The following is a 27,047-nucleotide window of genomic DNA, read 5'->3' as shown; positions in this document are numbered from 1 at the left end:
GACATTACGAGATTTTGTTTGTGCATTTGGCAGTGGATTACTGCACCATTGAGTTTCATCCTTAGCAGTCCAAATGTCGCCTGCACTTTGAGGCACAGAATCATCCTCAACACTTTCGTCTGATTCGTATTCATTTTCATGCTCTATGACCATTTCTTGTTCAATGTCTGAATCTTCTTCAGTAACATCCACTTGTGGTACATAGTTTTCATCATCAGATGCAACATATGGTTCATCCTCATGCTCAGAATCAGATTCTTCTAGCATTCGCATTATTTCGTCAGACGTAAATCTGTAAATATGAAAAAATGTAAAATAAATAATTTTCCGAAATACTACATTATTGGCTTTTCACAAAATTATACTAACCTGCAAACACGTTTTCTTGGATTATGGCGGAAACTAGATCCAGCATTACTATCACTCATGATGACTTGCTAGATGAATTTTGGCTTCGTATTTTGTGCTGAATATAAATAAAACATCGTAAAACAATATGTAGATACTAATTATTATCCATTTTTCGTATAAAAATTATACCTATAGTGATAAGTTTCATACAAAATATATGTAAGCCAAGTCCAGGCTGAAAGACAATTTGACTGTTCTGTCCCCACATAATGAGAATAAAGGTATAACTGGCTGTTAGATGCTGTGAGACTTTCCTACCTTCGTTTCCAAGAAATTGAAGACTTCACAAGCCTAGAAATGTGTGCTCACAGCAATGAGATGAACAGCAAAATGGCTAATGAGAGGAGGGAGGCATGAAGACAAGTAGAAGCCACTCCCAGTTTGAATTAACTTAATTGACAGCAACATAAGTGACCAGTAACCACACTGAACAATAGATATCAGCATAACATTTGTAGCTGAATGAACTTTAGTTTCTGAAACCAAGTAAAGTCTTCCCACAGTGGAGGTATATGTGAAGGTACAATTGTACCTATGCAGCCTGTTAAGGTTGTAAAATTATGCAGCCTGACAAGGGTTAATAATGAAGATCCTAATTTAAAAACTGCATTTTGCATTTACCTGTGTTATCTTTGTCTAATATTTACATTTTTGGGTGATCTGAAACATTTAAGTGTCACAAACAAGGAAAAGAACAGGAAATCAGGAAGGGGGCAATCACTTTTTCACACACCGGTAATTGTAAAATAAGCTCCCCAGGACCTGGAAGAGGTAATTTATATAAAGTGATAAAAGATGATTTATCCACAACAAGGCATCTGATACGAGACATACATGGATGCCTTTTTTCACATTCTATAACCTGTATGACCATATTAATCATTTAGATAGGTCAAATCTGCTTAAAAAATAAAACCTCAGAAAAATTGAATCACATACAATTGTTCCCATTCCTTTCTACTGTAAAACCATTTTGCTGTTCATACATTCAGACGTTTTAGCTTAATTTAGTTGAAGTGGCTTGTGATGGATTCCGATCCAAACTAGTCTCTGTCCAATGAATAGACTGCAAAAAAAGAGCTTTAGAAATAAAAAATCTTTCAAAACATTAAAAAAAAAACACCTTCACATCTGATACAGGAAATGAATATCTAGAGCGTTTTCCACTTTAAGGTTAAGTGAATACAGTATTTACGGAGCAGAAACTGGGCCGAAATTCTCCAAATATCAAAACTCTTCAAACACTTGGGAGTTTCTGCTACTTAGAAAACTTTGCAAAAAGACTCTGTGTGCACTCTGCATAAGTGTATGTGCACATGATGTCTTTTTGCTGAGTTTTCAAAGTAGCAGAAACTTGTCAAATCTTCATCAAAACTCTTCAAAAACTCGGGAGTTTCTGCTAAGTTTCCGCTCCAAAAACTCAGTAGAATAAATTAAATATGTTTTCTCTAAAGTGCCTGGCTGAAATGTCAGAGCCAGTGCCTGTTTCATGATGTTCCTAAATCAGCTGTCAGGTTCACTTATCCAGATGAGTGACATGAGGTCGGCACCATTTTGTTATTAAATGCAATTTGTTTATTGACGCTGCTCCTCCAGAGAATAGAGCCATATTCCTGAAGGCACGTGTTAATGTGGAACTAACGTCAAACTGACATTAAGCATCCCCTGCAGGGCGTCCGCTCCAGAGGGGTATACATCCAGCAATCAGCGTATTTCTTCAAATGTTCAGAATCCAGCACTGCTAATAAGTGCACACATCAGGGAGTAAGCTCATGTTTGGAAGTCATGACCTCTGCAGAAGACAGAAAATTTGACATGAAGTACTGGCCAACATGGGTTGATGCAAGGGATATTCTTGTGCATACTAAGACCTCACAAGAACAACTAAGGAACAGAGATAAAAGAGATTAATATTCCTTTACAACCTAATAAATACTAAAAGCACCAGATACGAAAATGGCATGGATTGTGCACAGCTTCATTCATTAAAGTACAGTAGAGGACATCTGGGCAGCATATATTGTACAGCTTCTTTTACAAAGGACTGACAGAAAATCAAGTCTATCTATAAACAGCTGCCACCATCTTCAATTTACACATTTTGTGTCTTTGGCCGTTTCTGTACAGAGCACAGTAAATTTGGACATTACAGTAATGTTGCCCCTATCCAAACACATGTAGATATGGAATTACAAAATAGCCAGAGAAGTTTTCAAGCCATTACACAGGTCTACAAAAAAAATGTTCTTATGTGCAAATGTTTTTTGAATGGATTTAGGATACTTTAAAAAAAAATCCCATTACTTTTGCAGAGTTGGTTCCAGTTTTTTAGATTACTTTCATGGATGAATTATGCATTCCCCCAATGCGACTTGTGTGTGATAACATATGCAGCAGATTTTGGTCTGTCTACACTTTAACAGAGTCTTAGCTATTTCGTTTGTAGGCTTACAATGCCATAAAGGAAACTTTTTGAAGCCAGAATTCTACTGTAATTAATATATTATTGTTAAATATCTCATAAACTAGAGACAATCTGGCAAAGCTGAAGTCCTATTCTTAATCAGCACTATAAACTTAATATAAAACCGTGCCGATATCGTTGGCACCAAAATCACTGTAGACCAGTGTTACACAAACATTAATAAAATATTGGCTTAAAATATAACTGTCCATGCAAAGAGCGGTTCACTCAGCCAACCAGCATCTACATCAGTATTCAGGAGCTTCGCAATCTTTCCTACATCTTCACTGAATATTAAAAGAGAAAAAAAAATCCTCAAGATTTGTCACTGATTTTACCAGTGTGTGAACGGGAAGCTGAATACAGGGGCCTTACGGTGCTTTCACATTGGTTCTGTGTCCCTGTCGAGTCATGAGTCCGAAATTCCCAGCGAACAGGGTCCGGACACATGCGTCGGCAAAGCCACTGACTATAATGGTGACGGTAAAGCGAAAGTGCGCACAGACAAGAAACATTTTAGGGAGTGTACACCTACAGGGTGCGTTATACGGACACTCTCATGCAGGATACTACGTCTGATTGTCCGCCTCCTGAAAATGCAGCACGTCAGAGGACACGTCAGCTCTGCCGTCCTTGTAGTCAGGGCTGTGGAGTCGGAGTCAGAGCCCATTTTGGTGGAGTTGGAGTCGGAGTCATGGAAATTGAGGAGTCGGAGTCTTGGCCTACCAACTCCACAGCCCTGCTTGTAATGATAATGTTTCCTGGGCTTGACTTGATCTCTCTTATATTGCTTTATACCAGGATACTGACAAGTTTTAACCAAGTTTTGGTGACTTTGCTTTAGTTATAGACACGATATCAGTAGTAGGATGTGAATTTTTCCAGAAGGTTACTCGTCACACAATTGTATATTCTCTCTGTGACAGATTTGGATCAATTATATTAATGACACCCTGCACCAAGTTTGAACCGAGTGCCAGCTTGGTGAGATCCGATTCTTTCACATGAGAAAATCGGAGCACAGCTGCAGAGAAGATGATGAACTTAGCTTCTCCATCTTCTCCATTGCCTGAGTATGCGGAAATTTGACTGCACTCAGATTACATCCAAGGACAGTGTGATGATTTAAAGCACCCAGAGACTCCACTTTCGGGAGTGTACACTTACAGGAGGCGGACACCCAGATGCAGTCTATTATGTCTAACCCAGGACACAGACCAGGGTACAACGCCCCCCTGGGTGGCGGACATAAGAGTAAAGGTACCGTCACACTAGGCGAGGTTGCAGCGATATCGCCAGCGATCCGTGACGTTGCAGCGTCCTGGATAGCGATATGTTTGGCACGCAGCAGCGATCTGGATCCTGCTGGGATATCGCTGGTTGCAGGGAGAGTGGACGAACTTTCTTTCGTCGCAACTCTCCCGCTGACACCGCTGGATCGCCGTGTGTGACGCCGATCCAGCGATGTCTTCACTGGTATCCATGGTAAACATCGGGTTACTAAGCGCAGGGCCGCGCTTAGTAACCCGATATTTACCATGGATACCATGGTAAAAGTAAAAAAAAAAAACACTACATACTCACCGTCTGTTGTCCGTCACGTCCCCTGGAGCTTGCCGTACTGACTGTCTCAGCGCCGTCCGGCCGTAAAGCAGAGCCCAGCGGTGAACCTGCAGTAACAGCGGTTCACCGCTGGGCACCGCTGTTACGGCCGGCCGGCGCTGAGACACAGTCAGTGCGGCAAGCGCCGAGGGACATGAAGGACGACAGAAGGTGCGTATGTAGTGTTTTTTTTTTTTTTTTTTACATGGGGACTTCGGCATCGCTGAAGACAGTTTCAGCGATGCCGAAGTCGCTTGGTCGCTGGAGAGAGCTGTCTGTGTGACAGCTCCCCAGCGACCACACAGCAACTTACCAGCGATCACGTCGCTGGTCGCGATCGCTGGTAAGTTGCTTAGTGTAACGGCACCTTAACAGAGACAGGGCCTGCCACCTCAGCAGCTAAGAACTGACTGAGGGAGTAAGTTGCACAGGCCCCCACCAATGGGTGGGGATGTCTTAAATACAGGAAGCCTCATGGCGATTGGCCAGGGACACCTTAGCAAGGTGCACACAGTCTCAAGAAGACACAGGAGTTGCCGGCGCCGCCCCCCTATGCACACAGACAGAGCATGCACAGAGCAAACAGCAGACATGAGGCACACAGCATGGAGCTGGCAGAAGAGAGAGGTCACAACAAGACCTAGAGAAGTGAGTGAGTTGAGTGTAATGCAGGTGAGGGATGGAAGGCCATGCAGTGATGCCAGCAGGGTTGTTACACCTAGCTGTGTGGCATGGCGCACTGTCCTGCTGGAAAAAACAGTCCTAAGAGTTGTGGAACATTGCCTGCACAGAAGGAATCAACTGTTTTTCCAGGATAACCTTGTATGCGGCTTGATTCATATGTCCTTCGCAAAGATTAACCAGCCCTATTCCAGCCTAGGTGAAGCATCCCCAGATCATCACCGATCCTCCAAATTTCAGAGGGTGCAAGACACTGTGGCTTGTATGCCTCTCCAGGTCTCCATCTAACCATTAGACGACCAGGTGTTGGGCAAAGCTGAAAATTAGACTCATCAGAGAAGATTACCTTACTCCAGTCCTCTATGGTCCAATTCTTATGGTATTTGGCTAACTTCAGCCTGGCTCTCCTTTGCTTCTCATTGATGAAAGGCTTTTTACATGACTTGAGTCCTGCCTCTAGGTACCTGTTACGAACTGTTCTTGCCATGCTCTTCACCCCAGCTGCCATTTGCCATTCCTTTTGTAGGTCACTTGATGTCATCCTGTGGTTACTGAGTGACATTCAAATAAGATTACGGTCATCCCGGTCAGTGGAGAGTCGTTTCTGCCCTCTGTCGGTCTGTAGCTTTGTTGTCCCCAATATCTGCTGCTTGACCTTGTTGTAATGGACTGCTGTCTTAGACATTTTAAGGATGGAGGCAACATGACGCTCACTGTGTCCCTCTGCTAGTAAAGCCAGAATTGGGCCCTTCTTTTCCTCACTCAAGACTTTTCTTTTCAACTCCTTTGGCATGGCTAAAAGAGATTTTTTTACATTCCTATTACTTTTGGGCTATTCCTAGCACTTGTTTTTCCATCCAGCTTGTCCTATTGCAAGAGGATTGTGAACACCACAGCAGGGTTTTTTATACTTTCCCTCGTTAAATACGATTTGGTTCAGGTGATCACCTAATCAGATGCACATTAAGTAGAATGAGGTGTACTCTGGATGGAATTCAACTGAAACTGGAATGGAATGGCTGTCAGACATGTAGAAAAGCTGATTTTTATAAAACTGTGCAGTGGTCTCTTAATTTTTGCCAGAGCTGTATATTATCATCGCTGTTCCCAATAGGGCTCACAAGCTAAATTCCGTATCAGTATGTCTTTGGAGCTTTATAATAAAAAGATTTCAGTGGTAACTTTGTAGTGTTAAATCCCATTCTATCTCAAATGCTGGTTAGATTAGATCCAACAGTGTGATCGTTCACCTAAAATCAATGTCATGCGATCTTAGAAAGCAGAATTTAATTCCATTATGTACAATAAACAGCTTTTTTTATGACAGTTAGAACTACTTTGATCAGAAGGCAGATCAGATAGAGTAAATGCAGACTTTGTTGTTCTTTTTTTATAGTATGGACTAGACACATCCCACTAAAATTCACACACAATCTGTTGCAGATTTTTAGCAGACTATCCACAGTCTGAGCCACAGTTGTCCCATCTGGGAGATGTTTGGCAATCTGCAATAAATTCAGCTTCAAAAAGCACTTGTGTATTACTGCATTTGATAAGAAAAAGAATGGAAGGTGCATTAGCTGCACTTAATCCAAAGCAGCAGTAGGCAGTGACAGATGACAGAAGGGGTATTGCAGCCTGGAGGAGGGGATCCCAGCAGCTGAGATGAGGAGCTTTTTGAGCAGGGTCTGTAGCCTGATGAACACTGTGTGCTACTGGCTGCAGGGACTTGGAGAGGGCGTGAGCTGCCGAGCCGGAGCCTCTGCTCAGTAATGAAGCTTTCTCAGTCTGTTCATACATTACTACGGAACTAGCATTCTGCTGCTGGCTTTAGATCGCAATGATCGCTGCAGCCGGAGGAGTGAGGCAGCCATATGATATAGCATGCTGACGATGAGGTAAGAGATCTGGGCTTCCTCATCTATACTATATACATAGCAGGCTCAGCTGCTGCTGGTGGTGATGCAGTTTTTAAATTGCTTAGATACAGCTACTTTCCCCAATCAGTGAAAGGATGTGGTAGTAGTTTTCTGTTGGCACACTATAAGAGGGCTGTCAGGCTGTGGCACCGGATGGTACCAGCAGCTTATGGTGGTGTTATGTCTGCAGCCATTCTCACTTGTGCATTTATACTGACGTGGATTGCATTGCGTGTGTTAGATGGATATTGGTATATACTGGTGACCAGCACCGGACTGGCCATCCGGCAATTCTGGCAAATGTCAGAAGGGCCGGTCTGGTTGTGGGCTGCCTTGTCTGCTACGTTGTTAACAGAATCGGTGTTCTCAAGATACCCATATGGATGTCGCTAACTCCGTCACTTACCCCAGCCGCCACGGTATCATTAGAAATATTGGTCTTGTAGAAAATCTCCCTTTCCCCCATCCAGGGTAATATTAGTAATATCTCCCATCTGGTTCATGGGGATGGGGACAACATGGGCCTGTGTGATTTCAAATGCCAGGGCTGAATTTCAGTCCCAGTCCGTACCTGGTGGTGACAGTGATGGACAATGACTAATTATGTCATCTGTCAGGGGTCACCGGATGCACCCCTCCATGCCAGCTGGGGCTGTGTGACTGGCACTTTGCCCAGCATGCATTGCAGGTCCCAGATGACAGACTCTGTAGCTGCTGCCAGCTCCCCCTGCCTCCTATTTCGGAAGTTGCTCAAGTTGAGCTGTACAGTAGTAGAAAGGATTGTAACCCTGGAAAGCATTAGAGGGTTATGGACAATGCTGCTGTTTGGGGACATTATGACAGCGGAGGGATCTATAATTCTGCAGATAACCAAGTCTTGTGCTAACAAATGAATGAGTGCAGCCTGTGAGTGCACATACAGCCCTGTTCTGCACACATGGCAGTCCTGTCTAGGTTCTTACACAATGTGGCGTCCTGAGCCTGGAGGCTGCAGAAGGGGAGTGGACTGGGAATCAGCTGTAGGGGAGAGCAGCTGGCTCCTGAAGAAGGGGAGTTCCTCACATTACTGAGGGGTCTCACCCTCTACACTTAGGGGCATTCCTTTCTTCCTGCTGCTATTGTTAACCCCTGCGGCACCATAATAAATGCGCCATCCCGGCTGATCTGCAGAGGATAACGAAGCTCCGGACTGTTTCTATGGCTTTGGCCATCACATACACTTAACAATCTCACCCCCACACAGGAATAATTTGGGAATCTGGAAAGGAAAATACACTTTTTTTTCCCCCTCTGCTGGAACTGAGGGCCTTTTTTGTTTGATTTCTCCTGCAGATAATGACAGCAGTGAGCAGTGCTATGCGGAGTACAGTGGGGTTATTCTCCAGCAACACGTGTGGCTCCTGGTCAAACTGTGCAATCTACCCAGTGCCAGTCTCAGGAATGGCGGAATTACAGGGGCGCTTATCTTGGGTTTCTGCAAGGCCTATTATCATTATGCATGCAGCCCTCACTTCTATAGATGAAGATAGGATATACTGCAGCATATAAAAGTATATTCCCTAAGTGATGTGTGCTATGTACTGCAGGAGGGGTCTTCAGGCAAGAAACATTACATGGCCCATTAGCAGTCCAATACCTCAGCACAGTGCACAATCCCATCTGCTTTGGAGGTGGATGTGGCCGCTGACCTGTTGGGCCCCACATGGCATGTCTGCCATTATAGCGGAGTTGCGGAGAGTATGGCGCGTGCTCTGTTAGGGCCGGCATAGGTAGAAGTCTCGCTGATGAGTGCAGGCTGACAGATGTGCTATGGGGCCGCTGCTTCTGGATGTGTACACTGGAAGACGAGGCACTTAAGCGAATTCCCATTCACTGTTGGACAGAGTAGACTTTGCGGTTTCCCGAATTTCAGACTGCTTAACTCTCAGTGAGCCTGTCAGGGCTACGACCAGCAGACTATTACGTAGAACTATTAGGCAATGTGCTACCTATCCACTTGCAAAAAGCGTGGAACAGACAAAGTAGCTATGATATCCATATTATTGTAAGCAGGAGAGGTCACATGCAATGATCAACCGGTGGCAATATACCGTAACGATATAATGTGCTCAAATGTATATATGCAATTAGCTAGACTGGCCTGGCACAGATACAGACAGACTCAAAGGATGGGGATCTGAGCAATTCAGAAATATCTCAGTTCAAAGATATGTTGGGAAAACCACAAGAACGAGTATGTCATTACTGAGCCACAGTGAGACACAATATAGAATGTGGGCAGAGAGGTACAACGTCTCGACCTCTACACTCCCTCAGTGGGAAACTAGAGATGTGGCCTGAAGACTTCTTACACTAACGTGGTATGATCACAGCAACAAACAGTAAAGAATCAATGGATCATTGTGGGGCGCACGTATCCATCAGATCCCCGTAAAGATATGTTCTGCTGCACACAGACAAAAACGAAGAGTTCTTAAAGGTTTATCTACTAGTCTGGCGACAATGGGAATAACGCTGATGGCGATAACGACGGTGCACCCATGGCTGATGGCTCTGCTGCTCCTCGGTGTCTGCTCTCGGTGCAAGCTGCGAGTGTTGTGAGACGAGAGTAATGTTTTTCCATTTAGCATTTATTTTTCCTTTCGTTGTTCCCTCTCTAAGAAATGAGGTGTTCTGGGGTTAGCTCATAAACTTAAGGACAAGCAGCAGTGTCTGGAGCCAGTCATAACATAGTACGGCAGTGCGCAGGCCTGACATACAGTGTCCTTCTCACTGAGCCCTCTATAAGTTAGACGGGAAGAATATGCCAGTGAGGAGGTGAACTTGACAGAAAACCAAGTCCTAAAAAACCTTCACTTAAATAAAGCAACTTAAACTGAGAAAAGATTCAGGACAGTATTTGGCCACTCACAAACAGTATGAGGAATAGTCGGCCATTAGTGGCATCTTCATACTATTAAAGAGGATGTCTGCAGGAAGCCATCTCCCATACATTCTGAGATGGCCAATAATTAGCATGCCTCTACAACGGAGATTCAAGATGGCAGCCAACATGCTGTGAAGTAGATCTGCTAAGGACTCCACCATCCGTCACTTCATATGGTTAGTTACCATAAGGCCATGCTCACACGGTCAGTATTTACATCAGTATTTGTAGCCAAAACCAGGGGTGGGTGATACATACAGAAGTGGTGACGTCAGAGGCATAGAGGGGGCAGTGGCCCCTAACCAGGCAGCCCTGATTACAACCATGGTGACACACAGATATTACCGCCATGTGGGGACATATAGTGGTAGATACCAATGTTTCAGAACACACAAATGATTACACAGGTCAACAAAAAAAATTTTTTTTTTCTGGTGTCCAAAATATTTTAATGAATTTGGGGTATTTTTGGGGTGCTGATTCTGAATATGCTATCAGTTTTGCCAGATTGGCTCAAGTTTTTGAGATTTTTGGTATCTTATTTATAGCACTTGTTGGTAAATGCGACGCATCATCTCATTAATTTCTTTGGATTAGTACTTGAACCGAGCAGTTCTCAATATAGTTTTGTGTTAATTAGTGTTCTAAAAGTTTGTTCATAGCTTGATTTTTGCACTAACTTTATGTTGTTGTCTGTTTTCCAGTGAAAAGCATGAACTCATCAAGAAGAAGTTGTCTTAACGATCCAGACTCATTCTGTTACATTTGTGGTGAATACACACTGCCAAAACATAGAAGAAACATAACAGACTTCGTAAAAAAAGTGTATTTTGCCTATTTTGGGGTTATGCTTGGGGACCAAGACAAGTTTTGGGCACCACACATAGTGTGCAAAGCATGTATCGAATTATTACGAAAATGGAGCAAAGGACAAAGAAAAAGCTTCAAATTTGGTGTTCCAATGGTGTGGAGAGAGCCAAAAAATCATCATGATGACTGTTATTTCTGTGCAGTGCAAGTGCAAGGATTCAATAAGCATAAGAAACGAAAATGGGAGTAACATGGAATCTGCAAGAAGGCCTGTCCCTCATTGTGAAGATGTGCCTGTACCTGTGTTTACCATAAATAACAGTCATCATGATGATTTTTTGGCTCTCTCCACACCATTGGAACACCAAATTTGAAGCTTTTTCTTTGTCCTTTGTTCCATTTTCGTAATAATTCGATACATGCTTTGCACACTATGTGTGGTGCCCAAAACTTGTCTTGGTCCCCAAGCATAACCCCAAAATAGGCAAAATACACTTTTTTTACGAAGTCTGTTATGTTTCTTCTATGTTTTGGCAGTGTGTATTCACCACAAATGTAACAGAATGAGTCTGGATCGTTAAGACAACTTCTTCTTGATGAGTTCATGCTTTTCACTGGAAAACAGACAACAACATAAAGTTAGTGCAAAAATCAAGCTATGAACAAACTTTTAGAACACTAATTAACACAAAACTATATTGAGAACTGCTCAGTTCAAGTACTAATCCAAAGAAATTAATGAGATGATGCGTCGCATTTACCAACAAGTGCTATAAATAAGATACCAAAAATCTCAAAAACTTGAGCCAATCTGGCAAAACTGATGACATATTCAGAATCAGCACCCCAAAAATACCCTCAATTCGATGAAATATCTTTGGCACCAAAAATGCTGTTGACCAGTGTTATAGTACAGGTATATAGACACAATTGATGTCCTCATCCATTCCCAACCTGCACAAACTCCTCATCCTCCTGATATCCCAATGCTGAGCCACTGCTACCATGTGTCCCTATTACTTCATCTAATGTGCTGGCAAAAAAATCTTTACAAGTAAATCAGTGTCATGATTTCACTTCTTAAAAGTGCACACAATGCGGGAGATATTTAAAACCTGTCTAATTGCAAAAGTGGCTTGGTTGTCCATAGCAAGCAATCAAAGCTCAGCTTGCACTTATCACTAATAATTGTAACAAAATACCGTAATCACAATAAAATACTTGAATGTTAAGATTTTTTGGTTTCGTTGAACTTGTAATGATTTTTTTTGCCAGCACTGTACTATGTGTACAATAACAGCGCTCTTCTTAGTGCCCCACATTGCAATGCCACCACCGAGCTCCTTGCATAGTAATAATAATGCCTCCTTTGTGCCCTCTAGATGGTAAAATTGCCCCCTCCTAGAAAATATTAATGCCCTAGAAAACAGTGTCCACATTTTGACCCTTTGACGGCCACAATACTCTGAGTGCCACTATAACAAAAATGCTTCTTAAGGGACCATTTCATGTTTAATAATGTACACTAAGTCCCCCAAAGTACAGCTCCACTATGTACAACATGATGGTCCCACAGATCCCTAATACATAATATGATACCCCCACAGCTCCACTATATACAGTATGATGGTCCCACAGATCCCTAATAGAGTATTATACCCCCACAGCTCCACTATATACAGTATGATGAGCACACAGCTCCCTAATACAATGTATGATACCCCCACAGCTCCACTATATACAGTATGATGGTCCCACAGATCCCTAGTACAGAGTATGATACCCCCACAGCTCCACTATATACAGTATGATGGTCCCACAGATCCCTAATACAGAGTATGATACCCCCACAGCTCCACTATATACAGTATTATGGGCCCACAGATCCCTCATACAGAGTATGATACCCCCACAGCTCCACTATATACAGTATGATGGTCCCATAGATCCCTAATACAGAGTATGATACCCCCACAGCTCCACTATATACAGTATGATGGTCCAACAGATCCCTAATACAGAGTATGACACCCCCACAGCTCCACTATATACAGTATGATGAGCACACAGCTCCCTAATACAATGTACGATACCCCCACAGCTCCACTATATACAGTATGATGGGCCCACAGATCCCTAATGCAGAGTAAGATACCCCCACAGCTCCACTATATACAGTATGATGGTCCCACAGATCCCTAATACAGAATATGATACCCCCACAGCTGCACTATGTACAGTATTGATGGTCCCACAGATCCCTCATACAGAGTATGATAATAATAATAATAATAATAATTTTTATTTATATAGCGCCAACATATTCCGCAGCGCTTTACAACTTATAGAGGGGACTTGTACAGACAATAGACATTACAGCATAACAGAAATCACTGTTCAAAATAGATACCAGGAGGAATGAGGGCCCTGCTCGCAAGCTTACAAACTATGAGGAAAAGGGGAGACACGAGAGGTGGATGGTAACAATTGCTTTAGTTATTTGGACCAGCCATAGTGTAAGGCTCGGGTGTTCATGTAAAGCTGCATGAACCAGTTAACTGCCTAAGTATGTAGCAGTACAGACACAGAATGCTATTAACTGCATAAAGTGTATGAGAACACGATGCAAGGAACCTGATTTTGTGTGTTTTTTTTTTTTTTTTTTCTATTTTTTAATAGGCCACACAGGGATAGTTAGGTTAATGCGTTGAGGCGGTAGGCCAGTCTGAACAAATGCGTTTTTAGGGCACGCTTAAAACTGTGGGGATTGGGGATTAATCGTATTAACCTAGGTAGTGCATTCCAAAGAATCGGCGCAGCACGTGTAAAGTCTTGGAGACGGGAGTGGGAGGTTCTGATTATTGAGGATGCTAACCTGAGGTCATTAGTGGAGCGGAGGGCACGGGTAGGGTGGTAGACTGAGACCAGAGAGGAGATGTAGGGTGGTGCTGAGCCATGGAGTGCTTTGTGGATGAGGGTAGTAGTTTTGCACTGGATTCTGGAGTGGATGGGTAGCCAGTGTATGATAACCCCACAGCTCCACTATATACAGTATGATGGTCCCACAGATCCCTAATACAGAATATGATACCCCCGCAGCTCCACTATAAACAGTATGATGGTCCCACAGATCCCTAATACAGAATATGATACCCCCACAGCTCCACCATATACAGTACTAGATGATGGCCCAATTCTAACGCATCGGGTATTCTAGAATATGTATGTAGTTTATTTATGAAGTTTTCAGAATAATGCAATTTATACACAGGATTCGGCCGGCCGGGCGCGACCATTAGCGAAGCGTGGTTCACATTCTGCACCATTTCGCAGTCGGACTGCGCTTCTCGCTGATTGGTCACGGCTGGCCGTGAACAATCAGTGAAGCCAGGGCTGGCTCCAGGTTTTTGAGGGCCCCGGGCGCAAGAGTCTCAGTGGACCCCCTCTTTAACACATACCACGATTCATGATGCACAGATACAGCAGAGAAATATACCACAGCCCACATAGTATATAACACAGCCCACGTAGCATATAGCACAGCCCACGTAGCATATAGCACAGCCACGTAGTATATTGCCCAGCCACATAGCATATAGCACAGCCACGTAGTATATAGCACAGCCCACGTAGTATATAACACAGCCCACTTAGTTTATAACACAGCCCACGCAGTGTATAACAGCCCATGTAGTATATAGCACAGCCCACGCAGTGTATAACACAGCCCACGTAGTATATAACAGGCCACGTAGTATATAACACAGCCCACGTAGTATATAACACAGCCACGTAGTATATAGCACAGCCACGTATATTGCACAGCTACGTAGTATATAGCACAGCCCACATAGTATATAACACAACCACGTAGTATATAACACAGCTCACGTAGTATATAGCACAGCTCACGCAGTATATAACACAGCCACGTAGTATATTTCCCAGCCACGTAATATATTGCCCAGCTACGTAGTATCTAGCACAGCTCACGTAGTATATAGCACAGCTCACTGTTGTGAACTCTATTTTTGGGCTCCCTCTAGTGGTCACAAGCGGTACTGTGTAGTGTTGTCTTTCTGCAGGTTGCAGCATCAGCTGGTTCGTTATCCTTGGTTGGTTTCCCATTTAGCCCACCTGGATACTCAGTTCCTTGCCTGCTATCAATGTATTCAGTGCTCTTCAGATTCCTTGTGTCTACCTTGCTCCCAGTCTCTCCAAGACAAGCTAAGTTTTTGTTTGATCATTTTTTGATTATCAGCGTTCATTATGTTTTTAGTCCAGCTCGCTAAAATGTGATTTCCTCGCTTGCTGGTTGCTCTAGGGGACTGAGTTTCTCCCCCCACACCGTTAGTTGGTGTGGGGTGTAACAAAACACTCCGGGATCGCCTTTGCTGGGGTCAAAGGTCACGTGGTTTGTGCGATAAACTCTGAGGCGACAGCAGGATTCTGAGCAGACCGACCGTAGGTCAGATTTATTAACGTGAAAGCAATCATAAAACAAAACATAAACTTAAATCCTTGCCTGTCCGGCACTAACTAAACAACACGTTCCTAACTAACAACTGGGGGGCTTCTCCCACCCAGCTAACATTACATAGATCATGAGCATAGCTCTCACTCACGTTTGTCTCACACAGACAGGCATTCTGTGTGCCCCAGGCTGACGCCTGATTCCTCCAGCTGGTCATCTTTTAAACCTGCGCTTATTAACCCATGAGTATGCTGAAGACACTGAGCAGCCTAACTCACATAGGACAGATATCTAGGCGAGATATACCTGCCCCCAACTACCAGACCGACATGACTCTTACATATCCCCCCCCCCTGCTCAGACCACTCCGGTCGAGCAAGGACACCCCCGAAACAGTGCACTCGGGATAGGGCATCGGCGTTTCCCATCTGCGCCCCTGGGCGATGCTGTACTGTGAAAGAGTAAGCCTGCAGGGCAAGGAACCAGCGAGTTACCCTACTATTACGGTCCTTGTGGAGGTGCATCCACTTGAGAGGGGCATGGTCCGTGACCAACTTAAACTTCCTACCTGCCAGGTAATACTTGAGGGAGTCGAGAGCCCATTTAATGGCTAGACACTCTTTTTCAACCACGGCATACCTCTGCACATTTAATTTCCGACTGAGGTAGAGGACCGGGTGTTCCACTCCGTCCTTCACCTGGGAAAGTACAGCTCCGATACCAGTATCAGAGGCATCAGTTTGCACCACAAACTCGCTGCTGAAATCGGGAGTCACTAGTACGGGCTGAGAGCACAAAGCCCGTTTCAGGCTGTGGAAGGCCTCTTCGGCCGCGGAAGTCCACTTTACCATGACAGAATCCTTCCCTTTGGTAAGATCCGTCAAGGGGGTGGCAATGGCTGCAAAGTTGGGTATGAACCGGCGATAATAGCCGGCAATCCCCAGGAACGCTTGAACTTGTTTCTTGTTCACTGGCTGCGGCCAGCTCTGAATAGCCTGTATTTTGTCGATCTGGGGCTTAATCACTCCTCTGCCTATCACGTAGCCCAAATATCGGGCTTCTTCAAGCCCGATGTGACATTTCTTGGGGTTCGCTGTTAAGCCTGCTTCTCACAGGTCATCAATCACCGCCTGTATTTTCTGGAGGTGAGTCCCCCAGTCCATGCTGTAAATTACGATGTCATCGAGGTAGGCAGAAGCGTACTGCCTGTGGGGCCTCAAGACTCGATCCATCAGTCTCTGGAACGTTGCTGGTGCTCCGTGAAGTCCAAATGGCATGTAGATATACTGGAACAGACCTTCCGGTGTAGCAAATGCCGTCTTTTCTCTGGCCGCCTCGGCCAGAGGGATCTGCCAGTACCCCTTTGTTAGATCCAGGGTCGTAATGTATCGGGCTTTACCAAGCCGGTCGATCAACTCATCGACCCGGGGCATAGGATACGCATCAAATTTAGAAGCCACATTCAGTTTCCTAAAGTCATTACAAAATCTTATGGAGCCATCCGGCTTGGGTATCAACACTATTGGACTGGACCAAGCGCTGTGCGACTCCTCAATGACTCCTAAGTCCAACATTGCCCTCACTTCCCGGGAGACGGCTTCACGGCGGGCTTCCGGAATCCGGTAAGGCTTCACATGGACTGTGACCCCGGGTTCTGTGACGATCTCATGTTTCACCAGCTTAGTCTGGCCAGGTTTTTCCGAGAAAAACTGTCGGTTCTGTAACAAAAACTGCTTCACCTCAGATTTTTGTCGTTCCGAGAGAGTCTCGGCAATCTGCACCTCCGGTACGGTAGGTGCGCAAACCGGGCGGGGTATATCCACCGCTAGGGCAGAGCGGTCTTTCCAGGGTTTTATCAGATTCACATGGTAAATCTGTTCTGCCTTTCTTTTACCAGGCTGGTATACTTTATAGTTCACTTCACCAACCCTCTCCATGACCTCAAAGGGGCCCTGCCATTTCGCCAGAAATTTACTATCCACCGTAGGGATTAGGATCAACACCCTATCCCCGGATGCAAAGGTACGGACCTTAGCACCTCTATCATAACTTTGCCTCTGGGCTCCCTGGGCCTGTAACATATGGTCCCTAACAATGGGCATGACCGCGGCAATACGGTCTTGCATTTGTGTTACATGGTCGATCACCGTTTTAAAGGGAGTGACTTGACCTTCCCAGGTTTCTTTTGCGACGTCCAACAGACCACGGGGACGATGTGCGTACAAAAGTTCAAAAGGCGAGAATCCTGTGGAAGACTGGGGAACTTCCCTAATGGCAAACAGCAAATAGGGTAACAAGTAATCCCAGTTCTTCCCGTCTTTGTCTATCGCCTTCCGGAGCATTTGTTTTAAGGTTTTATTGAACCGCTCAACCAACCCATCTGTTTGAGGGTGATAGACAGATGTACGCAATGGGTCTATTTGTAGGAGCCTACAGAGCTCCTTCATTATCCTTGACATAAAGGGAGTCCCCTGGTCGGTGAGTATCTGTTTAGGAATTCCCACCCGACTAAACACTTGTACCAACTCTTTAGCAATCGTTTTGGTAGCCGTGTTTCGTAAAGGGATGGCTTCCGGGTAGCGAGTGGCATAGTCCACGATGACGAGAATATGTTGGTGCCCACGTGCGGACCGGGGAAGGGGCCCAACCAAATCCATCCCAATTCTCTCAAATGGGACTCCAATGATAGGGAGGGGTACCAAAGGGCTACGGAACCGAGTTTTAGGTGCGGAGATCTGGCACTCTGGACAGGACTCACAATAGTTACGCACATCACTATGTAAGCCGGGCCACACAAAACAATGGGATATCCTTTCTGTGGTTTTCTGCACCCCCAGATGTCCCCCCATTATATGTCCGTGGGCCAGGTCCAGTACCTTCCGCCGATAAGGTTTGGGTACCACCAACCGTTGCACAGTGTCCTCCCCTTTTTTCTCTACCTGGTAGAGCAAATCATGTTCAAGAACCATATATGGGTATGCTAGCCTAGTGTCAGGTTCTACGGGTACCCCATCTATTATTTTTACGTTTTTCCTAGCCGGAGCCAGAGTGGGATCTTTCATTTGCTCGCTGTGAAAGTCATCCACCTGGACTTCCAAATCTGGCAGGCAGGGGGCTGGATGGCTACCTGCCCCCGCCTCTCGCTGAGTTTCCTCAGTTTCCCCTGCCATAACTGAGAAGGGGTACTGAAGGTTAGATTCACTAATCTCCCCAGCAGCATCTTCCTGTGGGGTCTCCTCCAGGAGCTCGGGACCTCCAGATAGCATGGGAGAAGATTCACGGTTACAGCTACCGTGAAGGAGCAACTGATTCTCCCACAACTGCCAGAAATGAGGAAAATCCCTGCCCAGGATTATATCATGTAACAATGCGGGAATGAGTCCCACTTTGTGTTGCACAGACCCATAGGGAGTGGAGATACATATGACCGCTGTAGGATATGAGCAGGTGTCATCATGCACACACGTTACAGAAAATTTATCAGACGGACTAGTTGGACGTGCTATCAGACTGGCTTTCACTAGAGTCACCACACTTCCAGAGTCTAGTAATGCCACAACATTTTTCCCATCTACAGACAATTCACGCAGGTGTTTCGCTGTATCATTTTGACCCGCATTCACACTTACTAGCCGTGTAACCAAAGACATGTGTTTCTTAGAGTCCGAAACGTCGCACTGCATGGGTTCAGTGGTAACAGGACAGTTCGCAGAAACATGGCCCCTCTCATGGCAACGGAAACACCTAACAGGCCCCCTATTGAAACCAGAGTCCGACACCCTTGATCTCGGGGTGCGAGCAGTCCCGTGTTCCTCCCCCACAGTTTTTGGCAATTTTCCTTCCCCCGCAGTCCCTGGAACAGTCTTACCGGTTCCACGAGGAGGAGGTACAGTTCGGGTAGTAGCGGTATCATCAGGAAGTCCTTCCGCCACGGAATAACGCTCCACCAAGTCCACCAATTGATCCGCTGTCACGGGATTTCCTTGGCTCACCCACTTTTTCAGCGCCGGTGGTAGTACTCTCAGGTACTTGTCCAGAACGATCCGCTGGATTATCTCCGGAGTTGTCAGTACCTCGGGTTGCAGCCATTTCTTTATCAAGTAGATCAGGTCGAACATCTGCGATCGCGGCGGTTTATCTGGCTGATAGGTCCACTGATGTACCCTCTGTGCACGAACAGCCGTCGTCACACCCAGCCGGGCCAGGACCTCAGCTTTCAGCCTCTCAAAGTCCTGAGCGACTTCCGGGTCCAAGTCATGGTAAGCTTTTTGGGCCTCACCGGAGAGAAACGGAGCAATTAGATCGGCCCATCGTTCCTTCGGCCACTTCTCTCTCAACGCTGTCCGCTCAAACGTTGTCAGGTACGCCTCAACGTCATCTTCTGCGGTCAGCTTTTGCCAGTACCGACTCACATGGATTCTCCTGGACTCTGCTTCCGGGTCAACCTCAGGCATGCTCACCAAGCGTTGTGCCACCTGTTGGAGAAGCTGGCGGTCTGCAGTCGTCATGTCCAGTAACTCCTTCAGCTGTGCGGCCATCAAGCGGTTAGCTTCCTGCTGTGCGGCAGTGGCCTGCTGCTGTACGGCAGTGGACTGTACTAGGGCTTTCACCACGTCTTCCATACTGTCGCCTGTGCCACGGAGTGCCCGCATTCTCCACCACAATGTAACAAAACACTCCGGGATCGCCTTTGCTGGGGTCAAAGGTCACGTGGTTTGTGCGTTAAACTCTGAGGCGACAGCAGGATTCTGAGCAGACTGACCGTAGGTCAGATTTATTAACGTGAAAGCAATCATAAAACAAAACATAAACTTAAATCCTTGCCTGTCCGGCACTAACTAAACAACACGTTCCTAACTAACAACTGGGGGGCTTCTCCCACCCAGCTAACATTACATAGATCATGAGCATAGCTCTCACTCACGTTTGTCTCACACAGACAGGCATTCTGTGTGCCCCAGGCTGACGCCTGATTCCTCCAGCTGGTCATCTTTTAAACCTGCGCTTATTAACCCATGAGTATGCTGAAGACACTGAGCAGCCTAACTCACATAGGACAGATATCTAGGCGAGATATACCTGCCCCCAACTACCAGACCGACATGACTCTTACAGGGGGTTCTTGAAATCTCAGAGTGGATATTTTGTAAGGGTTTTTTACTGACCGCATAGATTCCCTTTTCTATTTTCTGCTATCTAGTATTAGTGGGCATCATTTGCTGAATCTGCTTTCACCCCTGTGTATGTGCCTTCCTCTTACCTCACCGTTATTATTTGTTGGGGGCTTCTATATCTTTGGGGATTATTTCTCTGGAGGCAAGAGAGGTCTTTCTTTCTCTCTAGGGGTAGTTAGTTCCTCAGGTTGGCTCGAGACGTCTAGGATTTTTAGGCACGTTCACCGGCTACTTCTAGTGTGTTTGGATAGGTTCAGATTTGCGGTCAGTCCAGTTTGCCACCTCCCTAGAGCTTGTCCTATGTTTGTTACTTAGCTGGAGTAATTTGTGATCCTCAACCACTAAGGATCATAACAGTATAGCAGGCCAAAAAGTGTTTAATGCATCGCAGAAGTGGGATAAAAAGAAGACCTGAGTACATTTTTTTTTTCTTGAACTCTGGGTGGTTTTGAGCTCAGCTGCAGACATGAATGTTCAGATTCTGACTTCTAGTGTGGATCATCTTACTGCACGGGTGCAAAATATTCAGGATTTTGTTATTCATAGCCCTATGTCAGAACCAAAGATACCCATTCCTGAGTTGTTTTCTGGAGATAGATCTAGGTTTCTAAATTTTAAGAATAATTGTAAGTTATTTCTATCTCTGAGACCTCGTTCCTCTGGTGATTCCGCTCAGCAAGTTAAAATTGTTATCTCCTTGTTGCGTGGCGACCCTCAAGATTGGGCTTTCTCTCTGGCGCCAGGAGATCCTGCATTGCTTAATGTAGATGCATTTTTTCTGGCTCTTGGACTGCTTTATGAGGAGCCTAATCTTGAGAATCAGGCAGAAAAAGCGTTGCTGGCTATCTCTCAAGGTCAGGATGAAGCAAAGGTGTATTGTCAAAAATTTCGGAAATGGTCGGTGCTTACTCAATGGAATGAGTGTGCCCTGGCTGCAAATTTCAGAGAAGGTCTTTCTGAGGCCGTTAAGAATGTTATGGTGGGGTTTCCCACCCTTACAAGTCTGAGTGATTCTATGGCTTTAGCCATTCAGGTTGATCGGCGTTTGCGGGAGCGCAAATCTGCTCATCCTTTGGCTGTATTTTCTGGACAGAGACCTGAGCCTATGCAATGTGACCGAACTCTGACCAGAATTGAGCGACAAAGTCATAGACGTCAAAATGGGTTGTGCTTTTACTGTGGTGATTCTACTCATGTTATCTCAGCATGCTCTAAACGCTTAAAAAAAATCGCTAAACCTGTCACCATTGGTACTATACAGCCTAAATTTATTTTGTCTGTTACTTTGATTTGTTCTTTGTCGTCCTACCCGGTTATGGCTTTTGTGGATTCGGGTGCTGCCCTGAATCTGATGGATTTGTCGTTTGCCAGGCGCTGTGGTTTTGTCCTGGAGCCTTTGGAATTTCCTATTCCTCTGAGGGGAATTGATGCTACGCCATTGGCTGAAAATAAGCCTCAGTATTGGACGCAAATGACCATGTGCATGACTCCCGTACATCAGGAGGTGATTTGCTTTCTTGTTCTGCATAATTTGCATGATGTTGTCGTTTTGGGTCTGCCATGGCTGCAAGCTCATAATCCAGTTTTAGATTGGAAAGCTATGTCTGTGTCGAGTTGGGGTTGTCAGGGAATTCATGGCGATACTCCGTTGGTGTCTATTGCTTCTTCCACTCCTTCTGAGGTCCCTGAGTTTTTGTCTGACTTCCAGGATGTATTTGATGAGCCCAGGTCCAGTGCCCTGCCCCCTCATAGGGATTGTGACTGTGCTATAAATTTAATTCCTGGTAGTAAATTCCCTAAGGGACGACTTTTTAATTTGTCTATACCAGAGCATGCCGCGATGCGGAGTTATATAAAGGAGTCTTTGGAGAAGGGACATATTCGCCCATCCTCTTTCCCTCTTGGTGCAGGATTTTTTTTTTGTGGCCAAGAAGGATGGTTCTTTTTGACCTTGTATAGATTATCGTCTTCTGAATAAAATTACAGTCAAATTTCAGTATCCTTTGCCACTATTGTCTGATTTCTTTGCTTGGATTAAGGGTGCCAGTAGGTTCACCAAGATAGATCTCCATGGTGCGTATAACCTTGTGCGCATTAAGCAGGGAGATGAATGGAAAACAGCATTTAATACGCCCGAAGGCCATTTTGAGTACTTAGTGATGCCTTTTGGACTCTCTAATGCTACTTCTGTGTTTCAGTCCTTCATGCATGACATCTTCCGAGAATATCTGGATAAATTTATGATTGTTTATCTGGATGACATTTTGGTCTTTTCTGATGATTGGGAGTCCCATGTGAAGCAGGTCAGGATGGTGTTTCAGGTCCTGCGTGCTAATGCTTTATTTGTGAAGGGCTCAAAATGCCTCTTCGGAGTACAGAAGGTCTCCTTTTTGGGTTTTATGTTTTCTCCTTCTACTGTGGAGATGGACCCAGTCAAGGTCCAGGCTATTCATGACTGGACTCAGCCCACGTCTGTTAAGAGTCTTCAGAAGTTCTTGGGTTTTGCTAATTTTTACCGTCGTTTCATCGCTAATTTTTCTAGCGTGGTTAAACCTTTGACGGATTTGACCAAGAAGGGTTCTGATGTGACTAATTGGTCTCCTGCGGCCGTGGAGGCCTTTCGGGAGCTGAAGCACCGGTTTTCTTCAGCTCCAGTCTTATGTCAGCCAGATGTCTCTCTCCCCTTCCAGGTCGAGGTTGATGCTTCTGAGATTGGAGCAGGGGCTGTTTTGTCGCAGAGAAGCTCTGATGGCTCTGTGATGAAGCCATGTGCTTTCTTTTCAAGAAAGTTTTCGCCTGCCGAGCGGAATTATGATGTTGGTAATCGGGAGTTGTTGGCTATGAAGTGGGCATTTGAGGAGTGGCTACATTGGCTCGAAGGAGCTAAACATCGTGTGGTGGTCTTGACGGATCACAAAAATCTGATTTATCTTGAATCTGCCAAGCGCCTGAATCTTAGACAGGCTCGTTGGTCGTTGTTTTTCTCCCGTTTCAACTTCGTGGTCTCATACCTGCCCGGTTCGAAGAACGTGAAAGCTGATGCACTTTCTAGGAGTTTTGTGCCTGACTCTCCGGGAGTTTCTGAGCCGGCTGGTATTCTCGGAGAGGGAGTTATTTTGTCTGCCATTTCCCCAGATTTGCGACGAGTGCTGCAGAAATTTCAGGCGGATAGACCTGACCGTTGTCCACCAGAGAGACTGTTTGTCCCGGATAGATGGACCAGCAGAGTTATTTCCGAGGTTCATTCTTCGGTGTTGGCGGGTCATCCTGGGATTTTTGGTACCAGAGATTTGGTGGCTAGGTCCTTCTGGTGGCCTTCCTTGTCGCGGGATGTGCGTTTCCTTTGTGCAGTCTTGTGGGATTTGTGCTCGGGCTAAGCCTTGCTGTTCTCGTGCCAGCGGTTTGCTTTTGCCTTTGCCTGTTCCGAAAAGGCCTTGGACGCACATTTCCATGGATTTTATTTCGGATCTTCCAGTATCTCAGAAAATGTCTGTCATCTGGGTGGTGTGTGATCGTTTTTCCAAGATGGTCCATTTGGTGCCCTTGCCTAAGTTGCCTTCTTCCTCCGATTTGGTTCCTCTATTTTTTCAGAATGTGGTTCGCTTGCATGGCATTCCTGAAAATATTGTGTCTGATAGAGGATCCCAGTTTGTGTCCAGGTTTTGGCGGACTTTTTGTGCTAAGATGGGCATTGATTTGTCTTTTTCGTCGGCCTTCCATCCTCAGACTAATGGCCAAACCGAGCGAACTAATCAGACGTTGGAAACTTATTTGAGATGTTTTGTTTCTGCTGATCAGGATGATTGGGTGACTTTTTTGCCTTTGGCCGAGTTTGCCCTTAATAATCGGGCTAGTTCTGCTACTTTGGTTTCGCCTTTTTCTGCAATTCTGGTTTCCATCCTCGTTTTTCCTCGGGTCAGGTTGAGCCTTCTGACTGTCCTGGGGTGGATTCTGTGGTGGATAGGTTGCAGCAGATTTGGAACCATGTGGTGGACAATTTGAGGTTGTCACAGGAGAAGGCTCAGCGCTTTGCCAACCGCCGCCGCGGTGTGGGTCCCCGACTTCGTGTTGGGGATTTGGTGTGGCTGTCTTCTCGGTATGTTCCTATGAAGGTCTCCTCTCCTAAATTCAAGCCTCGCTTCATCGGTCCTTATAAGATCTTGGAAATCCTTAACCCGGTGTCTTTTCGTTTGGATCTCCCAGCATCGTTTGCCATTCATAATGTGTTCCATAGGTCTTTGTTGCGGAGGTATGTGGTACCTGTGGTTCCTTCTGTTGAGCCTCCTGCTCCGGTGCTGGTCGAGGGCGAATTGGAGTACGTGGTGGAGAAGATTTTGGATTCTCGTATCTCTAGACGGAGGCTGCAGTATTTGGTTAAGTGGAAGGGCTATGGTCAGGAGGATAATTCCTGGGTTGTCGCCTCTGATGTTCATGCGGCCGATTTGGTTCGTGCCTTCCACGCGGCTCATCCTGATCGCCCTGGGGGTCTTGATGAAGGTTCGGTGACCCCTCCTCAAGGGGGGGTACTGTTGTGAACTCTATTTTTGGGCTCCCTCTAGTGGTCACAAGCAGTACTGTGTAGTGTTGTCTTTCTGCAGGTTGCAGCATCAGCTGGTTCGTTATCCTTGGTTGGTTGTTGTGGATTCTGTTTGCGGGCTCCCTCTGGTGGTTACTGCTGGTACTGGGTGACTTTGGTGGGTTGCGGCCTTTGGTTTCCATCTGTCCATCAGAGGCTGGGTGTTTCCTATTTTACCTGGCCTCTCTGTAATTTCCCTTGCCGGCTATCAATGTGTTCAGATGTGCTCTGTTTGGTTCCTGCCTACCTGCTCCCAGATCTTTCAGGATAAGCTAAGTGCTGATTTTCAGTTGTTTGGTTTTTTTGTCCAGCTTGCTTAGAATGTCTCTTTGTTAGCTGGTTGCTCTAGTGGACTGAGCTTCTCCCCATGTGCCATGAGTTGGCACATGGGTTCTTGTAATCTCAGGATGGTTTTTTTGATTAGGGTTTTTTGCTGACCGCTCAGTCCCCTTTTGTGTCATTCTGCTTTCTAGTTTTCAGCGGGCCTCTATTTGCTAAAGCTATATACATCATCTCTATGTGTGTGCCTTCCTCTCATTTCACCGTCAATACATGTGGGAGGCAACTATATCTTTGGGGTTAATTCCTCTGGAGGCAAGTGAGGTCTTTGTTTTCTCTGCAGTACTAGTTAGCTCTTAGGCTGGTGCGTGGCGTCTAGAACCAACGTAGGCACGCTCCCTGGCTATCTCTAGTTGCGTTTGTCAGGCGTAGGGCAGCGGTCAGCCCAGGTTCCATCACCCTAGAGCTCGTCCGATATTTATTATACTTTGCTCATCCTGTGCTATCCCTAGCCATTGGGGATTCATGACAGTATAGCCGGCCCACAAAGTGTTAATTGTTTGGGCTGAAGCAGGAGAATAAGAAGTGTTCAAGGAAAAAATTTATTTTTTTTTTTTTCCTTCAGAGTTTTGCTGCCTAGCCCTTAATTGCTGTCTAGCTGCTTCTTACCTCCTCTTAACCCTTGAATGGCTCTGATCTTAGCTGTTTATCATGGATGTCCAGAGTTTGGCTTCCAGCCTGAGTAATCTCGCGGCAAAGGTTCAAAACATACAGGATTTCGTTGTTCACACTCCCATGTCTGAAGCTAGAATTCCTATTCCAGAGTTTTTTTCTGGAGATAGATCTACCTTCCTGAATTTCAGGAACAATTGTAAATTGTTTCTCTCTTTGAAATCTCGCTCCTCTGGAGACCCTGCTCAACAGGTCAAGATTGTTATATCGTTCCTACGGGGCGACCCTCAGAATTGGGCATTTGCATTGGCACCAGGGGATCCTGCATTGCTCAGTGTGGATGCGTTTTTTCTGGCATTGGGATTGCTCTATGAGGAACCTAACCTAGAGATTCAGGCTGAAAAGGCTTTATTAGCCCTCTCTCAGGGGCATGATGAAGCGGAAATATATTGTCAGAAATTTCGGAAATGGTCGGTGCTTACTCAGTGGAATGAGTGCGCCCTGGCTGCAAACTTCAGAAATGGTCTTTCTGAGGCCATTAAGGATATTATGGTGGGGTTCCCTGCGCCTACAGGTCTGAATGAGTCGATGGCTATGGCCATTCAGATTGATCGGCGTTTACGGGAGCGCAAACCCGTGCACCAGTTGGCGGTGTCTTCTGAGCAGGCACCTGAGACTATGCAATGTGATAGAATTCAGTCCAGAAGTGAACGGCAAAATTATAGGCGGAAAAATGGTTTGTGTTTTTATTGTGGTGATTCAGCTCATGTTATATCAGCATGCTCTAAACGCACAAAAAGGGTTGATAAATCTTTTGCCATTGATACTCTGCAGTCTAAGTTCATTTTGTCTGTGACTCTGATTTTTTCACTGTCTTCCATTTCCGTCGATGCCTATGTGGATTCAGGCGCTGCCCTGAGTCTTATGGATTGGTCATTTGCTAAACGCTGCGGTTTTAGTCTAGAGCCTCTGGAAGTTCCTATTCCTCTGAAAGGAATTGATTCTACACCATTGGCTATGAATAAACCGCAGTATTGGACACAAGTGACCATGCGCATG

At 45.5% G+C, this 27,047-nt stretch overlaps 1 protein-coding gene across 2 annotated transcripts in view; it reads left to right on the top strand.

Moving 5' to 3' along the window:
* Positions 1-27,047, top strand: part of ZNF469 (zinc finger protein 469) — a 539,905-nt gene that overhangs the window by 366,008 nt on the left and 146,850 nt on the right. The window contains exon 1 of one of the 2 annotated variants that reach the window (XM_077288812.1): positions 6,937-7,056. The exons of the other annotated variant lie outside the window; for it this stretch is intronic. The gene's annotated coding sequence lies outside the window, so the exon portion shown is untranslated. Of the gene's footprint in view, positions 1-6,936; positions 7,057-27,047 lie in introns of those variants that run through there. 2 annotated transcript variants of the gene reach the window in all.

Source organism: Ranitomeya variabilis, chromosome 2 (genome assembly GCF_051348905.1).
Source record: "Ranitomeya variabilis isolate aRanVar5 chromosome 2, aRanVar5.hap1, whole genome shotgun sequence".
In the NCBI taxonomy this organism is placed as follows: Eukaryota; Metazoa; Chordata; class Amphibia; order Anura; family Dendrobatidae; genus Ranitomeya; species Ranitomeya variabilis.
Note: the sequence above shows the minus strand (reverse complement) of the source record. Positions and strands in the feature narration are given on the sequence as shown.